This window comes from Stegodyphus dumicola, chromosome 4 (assembly GCF_044657685.1).
Source record: "Stegodyphus dumicola isolate Sdum_Otavi_A_Nest chromosome 4, ASM4465768v1".
NCBI lineage: Eukaryota > Metazoa > Arthropoda > Arachnida > Araneae > Eresidae > Stegodyphus > Stegodyphus dumicola.
This window is the reverse complement of record NC_140771.1, coordinates 90783138-90800011: the sequence shown is the minus strand read 5'-3', so window position 1 is coordinate 90800011 and position 16874 is coordinate 90783138. Positions and strand designations below refer to the sequence as shown.

The following is a 16874-nucleotide window of genomic DNA, read 5'->3' as shown; positions in this document are numbered from 1 at the left end:
TGAATTGCTTACCGTTTAAGAAGAGTCGTATCCGAAAAATGTTTCACTTTTCTTACATCGCATTAAATAGTAAAATTATTGGAAACTGTATGGTATGATGAGAATTACAATGAATAGGAAATTAAATATTACCATTTCTAAAAAAGTTAGGATTTTAATAATTTTACTTCAGCAGTGTCATACAACGATAACTGTATTATTTTATTCAAAGCAAAAGTATTATATTTTACTAATTGCTAGAAAAATAAATTTCTTTTTTTTCTTGCAGTTTTAAGAAAAAATTATGATACTCTATAGAATATAAAACAAAATAAATTTATTAATTATTATAAAAAACACATTTTTAGTAATAAAAATTTATGATTTTACTCTTGTAATATTAAATAATGGAAATTATACAACGAACTGTAAGCATGAATTCAGTAATTAATTTTCACCAACAGCTAATTATTATGCTTTCGCTAAAATCGTATTATTATTATTTCTTTCTTTAATTTCGCTAAAATGTCTTAAAGAAAAAAGACGCTTTCAAAATGCTCTAGGAAACTTTTTTTTTTCCATTCAATTTGCAATGAATAAACTTTCGTTCTGCTTGAGTGTTGTTTAATCAGTTAATGGTGCTGCGAAATGAGAGACTTTTTAAGTCCAAGTAGAAAGCCAGGTTCTTAATATCACGAAAAATGTTTTTAAAAAAATGCAATTAAGAATGTGATTTTACCAATACGTTTTATAAAAAGAAAAGTATAACTAATCAGAAATATTAAATGGCACATACAAGCGTGTTTCTGAAACATTTTTCAGGAGTAGAGAAAACAAATTGTAGGTAATTACACTTTTTCATTATTCAAAATACGAACAGATAAATTTGAAATATCATGAGATCCAAAAATGTTATTTAATTGTATATTGAAACTCTTCCTCTATTCAAAATGCAGTAACACTTTCCTTGATTAAATTAATATTAAGATATAATCCATATCGTATGTCGTGGCTTCCGTATAACATATAATCATTTGAAATAAATTTAATTAATAAATTCAAAATATAATAAAATATTTGAATTTTTAATAACACAATTGTATTATATATGCATTATATTATGCAATATTATGTTATATATATATATTTATTATATATAATATAATATATATATATATATATAATAAATAATAATATATATAATATAATAAATATATATATGTCATATATTTATTACGATACATTTATATTGTAACTATATTACTAAATAATTGCAATTAATAAACATAAATTATCGATGATGTAATCTCTAATTAATTATAGCAATATTCATGTAATACAAAATCCTCTTTTCACGGGAATATAGGTTCAGCGGTTAAAGGGTTAATGACTGAGAATAATTATCTAATAATTAATCTAAAGAGAATTTCTTTCTATGAAAAGTTAACTTTATATATTCTCCGTCTAATTTATTCCTAAAGGTTAAATTAATTTCTAATTGAAGTTATAAACAAAACTTAAATACGATATGAATAGTATATGCATATTATGAAAAAGTATAGTTTTAAAATTTAAAAATGAAAACTTCTGTTCACATCTCATCTGAAATATCTCAGGGAAATTAACACCAGTTTAAACAAGCATCTAGCGTATTCAGTACATTGTATTATATTGCTAAAGACTTTTCTTGGATTGGTACTAATCTCGATCTGATGAATCGGGTAACAGATTGGACAAGATGTTGTCTCTCCTGTCCTCTCTCTTTTGCCTTCAATTTTTAAAACAAGCGTTAACAGTGGCCATGTGGTTAAGACCACTGAATACTGGTAGTTCAATGTGATTTGGATTCGAACACAGGCGGATCGGCTGGCTGATTTGTTGGCTTTTGTGGTTTCCGCATTGGTGTGAATGCAAGCCAGTTTTCCTCATGAAGTCTTCCACGAAGGCGTTTTTCCTCTTAGAAGATAGTTCTCATGATTTCTAAGAGACTACTTAAGATATCCTCTCAGAAATTGTACATAATAATAATATCATAATTAAACATAATCTAACTACGCATTTTGGCAACAAAAATACGGGTTGCGCGAAACTTGAAATAGCGCCATTTTTCCTCTTCCTTACTCTGTCTGTTATCTGCAATGAATGCTAACTATGCAGAAGACATTTGCTTCCGTAAGAATTTTGATGAATTTCAACTTTGGTTGGAAAGGATTGTTTAGAATGTGCCATATTATTGGCAGTGAAGTATCACTTTCATCTAATTCCAGTTTGTTTTCTATGAATGATTAAAACCTGTGCAGGTTATTTTATTACATGTTTAATTAACAAGTTATTTTCGTGCAGTATGCCGCTGAAAATTAATCAGTATAGAGAAGAAGTAAGAAATTTGGAACCAAATCCACCAAGTCCCAAAATAAGTGAAATTCAAAACTAGTAAATTTTCAAAATTTCCTATAAATATGTAAAATTAACCAAAAGTTAGAAGACTTAAAGAAATGTGAAATGCAAAAACCGCAAAAAATATCGTGAATTTGGTTGTTAATTTTTTACATTTTATCTATGAATATCTATATCTATATCTATATCTATATCTATCTATCTATCTATCTATCTATATATGTATATATATATATATATATGTATATATATAATGTTGTATGATATTAAATTCACTTAGTGCGAAACCTTATCTCTTACTTTAATGAACTCGCTATATGTATTATCTCCACCTTTTATTTATTTATTTTTTTAAGCTTAAAAGTTTTTCTACAAAACCTTTACTGTATTGAAGGCTAGCAGCCTCCTTACTTTAAGATATATATATATATATATGTAAGATAATAATTAAATACGATGGCTACGCTAAGAAATAATTGGCATCCCAAAATTGTTCTCCCCTAAGATTAACTTTTCTCCGAAATTCAAGATCTTCTCAAGATCATACGACCACTACATAACGCTGCTTGCAAAGAGAACTTAAAACCTAAAATTAACGAAACTCAGTTTAGCTGTATGCATCTGTCTAGTATAAATACTGCTTCGCGAGCAATTACGTCATTCTTTTCCTTAACTTCTGCTGCTCTGCAAAATCTCTGCGCTTCTATGCTTAATTCGCCCCATTGTTTTTTCCCCTAAGATGACATAGATGGTGTTAACCCCATGTACGTAAAAATTATATTTCCTAACTACTCTAATTTAGTTTTGCTTGCTTCGTCTTCATGCCTTCACCCTTAGCCGTTACGACTGCCAGATGTAAAAGGTATCGGTTTCACACACACACACACATTATATATAGGTAGAGAGAGAGAGGTTGCCATGAAGTATTTGTGCTTTTTGAAATATAATCTGCCTCAAATTCGGGAAATATGTTTTTATACTGCATCATGTGTATATGAATATTTTCCCTTTCTTAAACTTAAGGATTATTGCCTTTAATGACAATTTTTCTTTCATAAATTCTATTTATGAAAAAGTTTAGTACGATGACCTTTCATCAACCTAGAATTTATATATTTATAATATCATTCGTTATAACAATTTAAATCTTCGTAACATTACTGACTACTCACTTGCGTAGCAAGGAGACACCTACACTTCATATGAAGTCATTGTCAATTCCAGATTGTTAAACGCTGCAGTACCATGTTAAATAAGTTCATCATTCAGTCGCGAAAAATGAGTTTTGACTGAAATAATAATAAATTCAAGTTTCGAAATTTAGTAGTCATTGACACATGTCAATGTAGAATTCAAAATTAGGTAAAAAATACAGTTTTCACTTTATAGTTCCATCAATTATAAAATTTGCTCAGATTTCCTAAATGTTTAACTTTCCAGTTATTTTCTTACCTGCAAAATTTTCTATTAAATTCTTAATTGCTACATCCTAGAGCCTTCGAAATAACATACTACTATATCAAAAATAAATTTAATGAGAGTAATTTATATTGGAAATTTTCATTTAAAACGTGCATTTCTGATACATACCTGTTTATTAACACATGGTACATTCTGCATAATATACACTGGTGAGCAAAATTAAGAGAATTTGCACATTATGTTGAATTTCTGGAAACCTAATGGACAGATTTTTAATGAAGTTTGGTACGAATATACATTTATAACAGACACAAGGTGTATCATTCAGAAGCCTTTTTATGTGTTCATGATTATCAGTATATCTCATGGCGGAGGAATGTCTAAAATCCACGTTGGGATTTCGCTCTGAAAATGTGTCCAATATGCAGAATGGTCCCCTTTCACAGCCAGACAGGTCTCGTAGCTGCATACAGGGAGCTAGCAGGCCATCCCACATCTGCAGCAAGGCAGATTTCAACTCCTGGATGGCTCTAGAAGAGGGATGGCGAGACGAAACTGTCCTACCAAGAGCATCCCAGACATGCTTTACGAGGTTAAGGTCAGGAGATCTGGCTGAATAATCCGTGTGGCCGATATTCTCACTTTCCAGATAATCGTCGACTAGCTGAGTCCTATATGGACGATCATTGCTGTCCATCAACATAAACTCGGGACCGAATGCGTCCCAGAAAAGTTAAACATAGGGCTCTATGATCTCCTCTATATCTCATAGAAGTCAGGGAGCCTTTGTCAAACGCCTGCAGGCGTGTGCACTCATCCAACGTAATGATTTACCAAACCATTACACCACCACCGTAATGATCCTTTTTACAGATGAGGGAGGGATAGTATTGTGTTTCAATTTTTAATTATTGTAAACATAATAATCATCGCTTACTCAGCAATGGCGCCATCGATCAAAACTTGGACAAAACAAAAACGGAAACTTTCAGTGATGCAATTATATACAAGAATGCAGATGGTTCTCATAAAAATCCATCAAGATTCCTATTGACACGGAAAAAACTTTGTTATTAAGACCACAATAGCATATGTCTGTAATTCAAAAGGAGAGAGAGAATTCCTGTTTGCGATTTTATTGATAACAGCAGCATAACCATGGATGCCAACTCTCACTTTCAAATGTCGCTAGGTACACCTGCAAAAGTAGCTAAAAAGTCCTTAAATTCAGAAGGAGTTTCGCTAAAATTAATAGCTAAAATTAAAGAAAAGTATAATCCATATTCCACGATAGGTTTTGTTACTCGTTCTTTTTTAAGCTGAATCTTCATAAAAATATAAATAAGGTCCCAAATTTTCTGTGGACCATCAAAAGGTTTGATGGACACCGGTTGGCGACCGCTGGCCTGCACCATGCTAAACGCCCTCTCTTGTGCTCTGCATTGAGCAATATGGAAACAGCGAGTCCTCTGGTATACATCCTTATCTCATGAAGCCTTCAGGAAACTATAGATCGTGAAACTCGGGTTCAAGTGGCAGCATACAGCTCATCTGAGAGTTATAAACCTGTAACAGCCTTGTGTAGACGCGCTAAAAGTGTCAAATAATGATCCTCTGTCATCGTTATGGATCTTGGTCGACCTTGTCCAGGTCTTTTCGATATGGATCCAGTGTTCTGAAACTATTTCTGCAAATTTCAGATGACATTGGGAGTTGAGCTCTTTAGCCACCTGCGCTTGCGATTTATTTGCTTCTAATCTATCGACATTCTCATTAATCATTCCATCCATACGTTCGTGGCTACTCATTTTACCTGACACCTTATAAAATCTACGCAACCCCTGCAAGAAACAGGATGAATATTTTAAAGGAATACCAACACACAAATCGCCGAAAACCGTGCTCATATTCTCCCCACATCCATAGGCACACATGTGTATTATTATTGGATTTTGAATATTTGCATAATTCTTTGATGGCATAATTAGTACCTTTGGTTCAATAGTTTTCGTCAAAACAGACATAATCTGCAAATTCTCTTCATTTTGCACACGATTGTATAAACAAAGTATCCGAAATAATGTATCATTTCAAAAAGAAATTAAATTCCGTTAAATATATTCTGAAAATACTCAGTAGAGACATATTTCTGACATCTCTTGCTTAATAGATGGTATATACATATTGTTTCATAATCCTGAAAATTTAGAGTTATTTTATGTAATATCTTAGGAAGTTCTTAACCTTGAAAATAATCCCTTTCCTTAATTCTCAGTTCAGCAAAAGTTTATATTGGAAATGAAATTATCGATCCCTAGCATTAAATTGAAAAATTTAGACTTAAACGTAGTTCAGAAAGATAATTTCGTTTTCAAGAATTCGCAAAATTTATGGAAGGAGGCTGTCAGTGACAAGTTGTGATGAGTATGATAATTAATTCTCAGCATGGGGAATTTTTCAAGCATTACTTGCAGGAACTGCAACCAAAAGTAAAATAAACTTCGCCAAGGAAGGGCGAGTATTGATTGATTATGGGTTGATACGAAATGGTCATTGTGAGAAAGGGTTGCCATCGATCATATGAAAACTTTCTTGGAGTAGACATGGACTTTCAGAACTGAATTTTTATTTGATGTTGGCATTATTTATCACAACAGCTGTCAAAACATTCCTTCTTGCAATTCGTATACGAAATAACTTCTCGGGTGATTTCAGTACCATGTGAGCAATAAGTTTCAACTTTAAATCTTTAAGAAATAAGCAAGAAAATCTAAAATATGATAAATTTCGAATATTATTTTACATGCCTCACTATAAAACCGCAGTAAATCTTCCGAATAAATGTTTCAAAGATCAGTTTCTAGAAATAGGGATCTATTTCATGAAATAAAATTCTCGTTTCTTTCTGAAATAATAATATTTCAAAAAAAAAAAAAAAAAACATTGCTGGAGTAAACAGATATAGATGCATAAGAACACACACATAGAATACACATATAAGAATTCACATACAGATGCATGCTGAGCGTTGCTGTAGAATTTTAGAAAAGAACGAACCTCCGTTTCCGTAGGGGGAAAAAGTCTTAAAACTTATGCTAGATTGTTCACTTTAGTTCTTTTCTCAAACAAAGCATTCCCTTAATCCAAAATGAAAAACCAATTTTGCTGTTTGTTTTTCTGATGCTGTGAGGACTAACTGCATCCTCCCTTTGGGTACTGTCATTGTGTAAATACTTAGTACGTCCTTTTAGCAGTTAAAGAGATCTGTAGATGGAACGCCGGCGAGGAAAGATTAGCCTTTCCAGATTTTTCCACTCGAAAAACCTAAAGGAATCACAAAGCAATTTTGTATCTTTTCTTTAATTGTAATAGAAGAAAGCCGTATCTTGTATTTCATTTCCATATTAAAATGTGCCCTATCCATGCAACGAAACTCTTTTAATAATTATATATATATATATATATATATATATATATGTACATTCGAAAATATATTTGAGTTTTATAATCATAACCTTCCGTTAGCCATTGCAGTCGCGTACTGCTTTTCATTTGAATGAAGAATAGCTGAACTGGGGTATTACCAAGTGAAATCTGATTTTCGTTGGCCACATTAAAGCAAAACAAAATTAAATTAAAGATTAAAATTAAAGAAAACATTAAATCAAAATATCTGCTCAGAAGAAGGTTGATTTCGTGGCAGACTATCTAAAACTGGCGCGTATTCATCATACACATCAGGAAACCCAAGAAGATACCCCTGTACTCTGCTGGACTGCTGCCAGAACTGCCAGTCTTCAACGTCTTATTCGCTCATCTACTGGTAAAAAAAAAAAAAAAAAAAAAAAAAAAAAAAAAAAAAAAAAAAAAACAAGAAATATGAAAGAAGAAAATGATATACTTCCTGCATGAAAAAATATCGCTTTTCAATTTGTTGCCACCAAATATTATCGCCTGTATTATTTTTAAAGAAATTAAAAGTAATGAAGAAACTACATATAGGTATGCTCCTCACACTGTGAAAAAACGACGGTATATAGAACGATTCTGTTTTGAATAATTTAGTCCTCCACCCAAATATGCATACATGGAAGCCCAAATTTCGAAATTTTATTAGCTATTTCGTATTTTGTAAAACTCTAATGAATTTTTGACTAACAAACTCAACGGTTTGATAGCGAGCAGGAACACTGTTCGAACATAAAATATTTGTCTTTCAGTTTTAATTAATAAATCCGGTTCTTTGAAAGCGGTGCGTTACCACGGCAGAAAACAAAGTACTTTTATTTCCCCCATTCCAGCGTATTGCCATTGAGTAAAACCTAAGATACTTTCAAATTTAATATGGAAGGTTACTGAGTAATAAATTAAGCGATTTAAAAGCAGCAAACTCAATTCTTAATAATATTTTTTCTACTTTTTGATGTCATTGATAAGTGTGTATTAAAATCGTGAGATTTCTAATTAGAAATATTTAGTATTTTTAAGAAATAGCTCTAGCTGGGGTCATTAAAAGCATTATATATTTTTTTCCTTGTTATGATAACTATTTTAAAGTCTTTAAAGAAATAACATAGCGACTATAGAAATAGGTAGGCTAACCTCAAACATGCTATCGGAAATTCTTAACATATGGCGTTTTAAAATAACTTGCGATTTTGCCCTTGAATTGAATTTTTTGCGGCGTAAGCCTGAAGAACGTGATATTTAGTAAGTAAAGTTAACATATAAAAGGCAAATAATAAAAACAAAAAAATTGCTATCCATCGTACCAAGAAAAATGAATATTGATGTGATTAACTATGAACAGACTGAAAAAATAGAAAAACGTATGCCAAACTTGGTACTGCATCATTAGGGAATCCTTAACATATGCTGCCATGTAGCTCTTAAAACCTTGTGATTTTATTGTTGAAATGCAAAGAAAACGATGCCTAATAATAAAGCTAAAAAGACAAAAAGTAAAAAGCGTGGCTTAGCAGAAGAGAGTGCAAGAGCAGGAGAGACTGCGAGTTCAGCAAGAATGTAAAAAACTTTAACCGACACTTTTCGAAAACCTTTTTATTCCGTTTTTTCTTTTTCTTTTAAAACGCATGCTATTAAATATAGAAAAAAAGTTATCTCTTTGAAAAATTAAATTTTGCTAAAATTTACTTAGTATTTGCTCAAACGTGTTCCTTTTAAGGCGTTTCTTATAACATCTCTTAATGTTTCACATTCTAGTTTCTGATTTGAGCCCAGATTTCTAAGGTTATTTTGTTAGAAACACTCATTTATTTCGCTAAACGTGGCCTTAGGGAGACTTTCAAGCGATTCATTGCTCTGTCAATCAAAGTAACTCAAACTCAGAAGAAGGCTGAATCAATCTTTTTATCAAAGCTTTAAACTTAGAAATCCACGGCTTGAGTTCATAGAACAATCTTTACTGATTGCGGGATTTAATCGTACATAAAATCTAAATTAAAACTTGATGCAGGGAATCTATCAAACGCTGACAGAAACTCATTTAATTGCACAAGCAAACTCAGCTGGGAAAAACCTAACGCTGCTTTAAAGCAACTCGCAACTGAACAGCTGAACGGGAAATGGCACAACATTCAGCGTCGCTACCGAATCTCTCTCTCTCTAACTGTTAAGAAATCCATTTTTTTTTCTACAAGTAGCTTATCTGAATCTCGGTGAGAATTGACAGAAGTAAAAATAATATTACAGATAGATTAATAAGATAATGGGTTGTGTAACATAATCTTACAACTGGAGATTCGGAGTATTATTAATAATTTTTTTCGCTGAGATAGCTGCATAGAAAATAATCAAGAGTCAAATCCAGAGAATGCGACGTCCAACATAAAAGTATTCTCATTAATCGTTACACGAAATATATATATTTAGCATCTTGTTCTTTTTCATACAGTAGCAGCGGTCTTAAAATTCATGTCCGAGTCTCAGTAAAACTTGATAATATTTGCTACTCGCTCCACGTTTAGGAGAAATGCATTTCCGTATTTATTGTTTGGTTTCCTTACTTGTTTTAGTCAAATGTACATCTCGCATAAATTCATGTTAAAAGATGGTTTACGAAATGAAACGACAATATAGGAATACAGATTTGTCGAAGCGTTTTGCTTAAGAGATATAAAACCGCAGAACGAAAGAAAGAAGTTGAATACCAAGCAAGAATATAAAACAGCCTACCATCTGCTGGCAGAAATAACGTATTCTGTTGGCGTGATTTTTGAAGAAAATTTATTTCTAAATTTACTCTACCATAGTTGCCAGCAGAGTAAGCAGAAATGGTTAAACGTTGACTTTTAGTATTTTAAAGTTGAGCATTTCAAAAGTATACCATTCTAATAAAACATAACCAGAATTACACTGAGGAGCAAACCAAAAACGTGTACATTTTGATAATTCATATTTATTGCGTTTTGTAGCAGTTTATTTGCTTCAAAATAAAAATGCGCTTCCTTAAATGTTTGCTTTTGGCTTGTTTAATAAATTTCGGCTATAAACACCAGTAGTATTTGCCTAAGAGAAGGTGTGTTATGCGGAGGCCTATCCAAAGGAAACTGGTTTCTGTTCACCTTTAAACACGTGAGAAATCACGAAAAGTGCAAGTAGTCCTCATTCTCAGAGTGGTACATAGATAAAAATAGCTGTGCTAAATGGTACACACATTCGATCGTTGGTTGACTCTCATTACATAGACAATAGTTTAAAGAATGTAGCCAGAATGTAAAATGTGTAACTAATTTGTAAAAATATGACGCATTTGAAATTTTGTGTTCTTCCAGTGACCAGCAGCAAAATTCTAAGCATAATAGTCCGAATGATTGTATTAGGATTTATTACATTATGGTAAGGCAAATTCAGATCTTTCTGTCTCTGGAGGTGAATGCTTTCTTGAATAACTTCCTGAGGGGGACTGGCTAAAATTCATGTTACATGTGGGGAAAACCACGGAAGTGCTCATGCAGGTTGCTCATATCTCAGAAATGTCGAACTGTCAGTTTTAGCTCTCTTATTCTCTCGATAGCTGGTGAGCTTAGTCAAAGTGAAACAATCAGTTTAAAGTCTGTGTCTCTTTAAAAACATAAACTTTTAAAAGAATTAACTTTTAGCATTTGTGAAACTAAAACAGAGATCAGATGAAGGGTGTATAAAGCCCTTTATACATCAATAAAATTAACAAATGACACAACTTGGTTTATAGGAAGCCAACACTCCTGACTTAACAGAAATACGTTGTAGAGTCCAGCGAATGAACTTCTGTCTGTATACTGGAGTAGCAGGAAACTACACAGAAGAAGGGTTCACATACCCTTTATTAACTCTTTAAAATTTACAATGCGTCAACTCGACAATAACAAACTTCGGCTCTACAGTGGCTCCCAAACTAAAAAGTGTGTTGAATGATGACTCTCCTCACCCAGGATTTGGCGATTGGGTCCCCTAAAATCCCCAGTCTCCCTTTAAAAGGGGGAGTATATAAAGTATTTCTCCCGCCTTCCTAGCGTGTCTTCGTGGTGTAGTAGTCAGCACACTTAGCCGGTATTTCAGAGGTCCGTGTTTCGATTACCGGCGAAGGCGGTTGCTCATTTTTCATCTCTCCTGCTTTTCCAATTAACCTAATGTCTCTACAACGTAACAAATAATAATTTCAAGGTTTGGTATGTTAGTCTAACGTCTCACAGAATACTTTAACGCCCCGCGCAGGAAGAGCTCTGGTCTGTAGTAATCGGTGAATAAAGCCTAAACGCGAGAACACATCAACGCCGCTAACTCAAGTTGGTAATAATCACAGCAAAACGTGGCCTGGAATAGGCACGTTCGGCAGTTAGTTTAGGCAGACGTGCTCTAAAACTAACTGCCGAAAATCTTGCTTTTATGAAAAGGTATAATTTAAAGTCTAAAAGAATTTTATTGTATGTAAAAAAAAAAAAAAAAAAAATTATTTTTAACATTGTAAAATTTTATAAATATAATAATTTGTAAAACTCAACTTCTTTTGGTACTTGATATCAAAAGTAAAGGATTTAAAAATATGCGTAGTGAGACTTTTGATATAAATTCAACATTTCGGAACTACACTCATATACACCCTCGGTTGGCGACAAATTTCCACAAAGTCCAAAAATGTTCCCAAAAATTCTTGGTTTCTCACCATGGCGAGAAACCTCCACGCCACCATATTACTACCTAAATGTTTTGTCTACATTTCGAACTTTAAGCTAGTGTCGTAGTAAGTAGTGTCGTAGGCCCATGTCCTTCAAGGAATGTAAACGTCGGATCGTCAGAGAATTATTTTTATCTTTAAAAATAAGAGGCATATATGAATTGCCCTCGTAATCAAAAAGTTTTATTTAAATGTCTGCTAAAATGTCTGCAAAAACGCGATTTTCGCACGTGCAAAAACTACATTTTGAACACACAATTTAAGCTAAAAATTTGAAACAAAAACAAAAAATTTATTCAGTGGAAACACGATTCTTAATAATTTCGCATTTAAATAAGAAATCACTTTTTGTTATATTTTATGATTTCGAATAAGCAGGAAGTTTCAAATTTATTTCAAAATCTTCGCTTTCATTTCTTATTATGACAACTGATTAACCATACAGGCAAAACTCATTTAGGTAGTACTTTAATGCATTGCCCTCAGAAGCAAAGCTATCATTCGCTTATACTGTACATATGACACCGATTAAGTTGGTGACTTAATTGAAGTTTAGTCAGTTTTTATTCGATGAAAATCTCATTTTGACTCTTAAAGAAGAGATGGTCAGCTTTTAGTCAAATAATGCTTCTCTAAATTGGTATGAGATATATACAAAAGATACACATCAATGTAAAACAGAATAATAGGCAAAGAGCCTTGATTTAACGTGCACTTCATATAAAACTATGTCGATTTTGAAGGGTAGTGTTGTAGGCCCATGTCCTTCAAGGAATGAAAAAGTCGGATCGTCAGAAAATTATTTTTATCTTTAAAGATAAGAGGCATATATGAATTTTAAAGATAAGAGGCATATATGAATTGCCTTCGTAATCAAAAACTTTTATTTAAAATGTCTGCTTTTTATTGCCTAATTTTATTTAGGTGAAAGATTTCTAAAAATGTCACATAATTAATTTCAGCAATATTTTTATCTCTAATTTTATCATTGGGAATACTCTCTTTCTGTGTACCTTTCTTTATCATTTGGTTAAAAGTCGATATTTTGGGAATGAGACTATGCGCCATGGACGTTTCGCCGTCAATACATATTATTCTGTACATGACTGTATTATATCTTGACGTATTATATTATGTTGATTTAGTTTAATAATTCTGTTTACCTATTGTATATTTAGGAGATATTTTTCTTTATATGCCTATATTATATCTTACCATATTATATTATAACGTTTATTTAATTTAATAATTTTGTTTACCTATTATATACTTCTGGCTGTCTTAAATTTTAAAAGAAAGAACCTTTTGCAATTTCTTGAAAGTACAAATCGTTAAAAAAACTTTCTAAATTTTTGTCATTTAAAGAACCAGGTAGTTTGTTAACATTTACAGTTCAGGAAATTCCTCATAATAAAAGCTTTTGAATAATATATACATTGTATTTGTATATAATTTTATACAAATATATCGTTACGCATGACAGATGAATTTTAAGAGAGTAATGTGCTGACAAGATTCCAAAATAATTCCGTTTTCAATTCAAATTTCATAAAATTGTGAATTTCCTGCTTGCATGATTGATTGATCTCAACTACCAATTAAAATTTCAATAAATTTTAACGAATCGCGTAAAAATTGTGCCTGCATAATTTTGAAGTCGATAATATAACTTATGTTATATCAGAGGTTTTAGTCGCAGTTCTCTTTGATACTGACATAATTTTGTAATTAACTATGTGTAATTTCTTTCTATCTTATATTTATAAACAACTATATGCAGTTTCTTTATATCTCATATTTGTAAATAATTATATATATTATGAGAAACTTTTATTACGTATACAAAAGGTAAATACAATTATTAAACTAACTAAATTTAACACGGCGAGATATGATACAGTCATGTAAAGAAAAATTTGCCTTGAGAGCGAATCGGCCCGACGGCTAAACGGCCACGGTGAAATGGCGAGCGTGAAAAGTCCTAGACCCGATATTTTTGAGTGTATACTTTAAGTATGTCTTAAGATGATACGCATGCTGAAAACAAAATAGCCCCAAAGAAATGATTATAAAGCATATAGTTTTCAATGAAAGAATACAAAAGTTATTTTTTGTTCAGATACCAGGCATATATCCTTAAAATAAATATATAGCTACCTTAAATTATAAATAAAAAGTATTCACAATTACTTATTTTTTAAAAGATTTCATAAGCTCAAACGATTATTAAGTATATTCTACCTTTCGGTCATAGATTTATAATGGTTTGTTTTGATTTGCAGTTTTAAAACTTGTGCATGTTATTTCAGACATGAAAAGAAATTGATGAGACAGTCAACTAATTTCATAATATTTAAATGTAATATATGTATGTGTATACAGTGTAATATTTCACTTGTTCATACATTTACAACTTTCTCATCTATGTGTACACTTAAAACTTGAAAGAGAAAGAGTACTGTGGCTAAAACTTTAGCTCTTAACTATTCTTATAAAACTCTTACTTTTTTCCTTTTCGTATTTTTACCTTTCAGGAAAGTTTAGATTTATTATAGTTTACTTTTCTCTAACAAAGGTCGGTGAAGGAATAAAAGAGGAAAACTTTAAAAGCTTTCTATTCGAAGGAAATCTAAAGAAAAAATAAAGCATGTTATTTCAAACAAGGAAATTTACTTGTAAAGCAAAGATACACAACGTGTGGATGAAGGATATGGACCTTTATTTCAAGTTTTTTGAATTCGTTTAACTTTCGTACATAACATAATGAAAGAAGTTTCACGATTAGAAGCGTTATCTGAAAGTCTAACCAGGCATAATTTCGCGACTTTTTAAGTGTGTACAAACTAATCATCAATTATCTATTCTTTGTCTCATTATTGGAGATGAAACCAGAATACTTATAGCATACACAATATGTACTTATAGATATACATAATCAGGAAAGTAAATTCAGGGAAAAACATGTCAAGAAATTTTCAGTCATATGTTTTGTGTCACGCGCTTCTCCCGATAGAAGAAATAAATTCCTGGATAAAGAATAAAATGAGAGAAAAGGAATCAACCTTTTAGGTTGATTACGGCGTATATCAACCTAAAAGGTTGATTCCTTTTTTCTCATTTCATTTTAAAAGCGACCTACTTATCTATAATATTATCTCAACATCAAGGTGAAAGAGCACAGAAAACAAAAATTATTAAAACGTTTACGATTAATGTATAAGCAGGAAGATTGGAGAAATTACGTTCTTAGTGCTGACGAATTTAATCGTGTTGTCAAAATAATTCTCAGGAAGTCATCTGCAAGAACAAATTAACAACACGTCCAAAGAAATGGAATCAGTGAGCCATTGTATTAATTCACTTACTTGATGAAATTACTTGCATTATTTATGCTCTAGAATTAGTAATATTTATTGTTATAACTGAATTTCGTAGTATTTAATTAATTGCAAAATAATTAATTAATGACTTTTCAAGTACGTTTTATGATTTATATCAAGTTGTTTATCTCCACTAAGAGTTCCAGGAAATTTCCTTAAATGTTTCGCTCAAATAAGATGATAACGTCGGATTAAAGTCATTTTTATCTGTATTTATTGAGAAAATTATATTAAATTTTTATTATATGCTAAATCAATCTATACTTATTTTTATTATATCTAATGAAAGATAACCGACCTTTCCTTGCCTTTGCTTGGAATCTTAATAAATTCCCCAATTATGAAGCGGATTATAAGTTGAATACTGTTACCAGTCACAGAAAATGTATAGAATTTTCCAAAAGACTTTTATGTTCCCTTCCAGGACTATTTGTTTCCTTAATTCAGTTTCTATCCCTTAGGTAAAAACTTCGTATAACCCCTTATTCCCAACTCCTTGAGTATGCAATCCTGTCATAATAGCTCATTCAGATCCCTTTGGACATCCTTGTTACCCACTTCAATGCCACGATTAGGTTCTCAGCGTAGACTAGCGTTATCTTTCATCGGCAAAATGTCATTACTAGGATAAAGAACAGAGATCTTTATTGCCTCCGCTCCTCTTGGTTTGCAACCCCTTTTCCGTACCCCCTTCTTCTCGGTCCAGCTCAAATGATTTCCCAGGGGCTTATACGCAAGGAGAAAGCTAAATATATAGCACTTCGTAGCTGTTCTTCAACGATATTGGTTTCCTTCATCGGAAACCGGAAAATTTAACATTTTTATTGGACCTTTTACTTCTCATTTCTCTCTCAGTGGTTAGTCTGGAGGTAGATTTATTGTCCAACATTTTTCTCCTTTTAATAAGGGCGAAACATTTCCTTTTTCATCTTTTGTCTCAAGATTGATCGATGTTTCTGCCCAGCCTACGAGACTAACAGACGTCGTGATAGTTCTAAGACTCTCAACAAGGTCGAAATGATATAACGACCAAAGTAGGTAGATGTCGACGTGATACAAATGAGCAATAGGAAGAAGAAATATTTATGTTACGTGTCAAAAAGAGTCGTTATATACGTCCATATGCGTTGAATCAGTCACTTGGAGCTTTAGGAATGGATTATTCACACTGTTTCATGCAAACAATAAAGTTCAATTCAATGGAAAATATTAATGAAACTTTTATGTGTTATATTTCATAAATTGTTTAACCCTTTCCGGCACGCTACCTTTTAAAGTCGGATTTTTGATTTAAAAAAAAGTAGGCAGTCTAATTAAGCTTAGAGGAGTACACAACTAAAATTTTGTGAAGATAGCACTTATCGTTTGAATTCTGTGGGTGCGCCCAAAATGTGCACACTGATTGAATAGAGCTTCGAAAAGAGTGCTGAAACGAGCATTGTTGTAAATGAACTGACCGATAAGATGCGGAGAAACAAAGAATACAGACTCTCAGGTTTCCTAGATTATCGGTGAGCCCG

General features: G+C 32.0%; 1 protein-coding gene across 9 annotated transcripts in view; it reads left to right on the top strand.

The window, feature by feature from the left end:
- The window catches only part of LOC118183570 (neuronal acetylcholine receptor subunit alpha-7-like), a 999128-nt gene that overhangs the window by 606397 nt on the left and 375857 nt on the right, over window positions 1-16874 (top strand). The window lies entirely within an intron of this gene.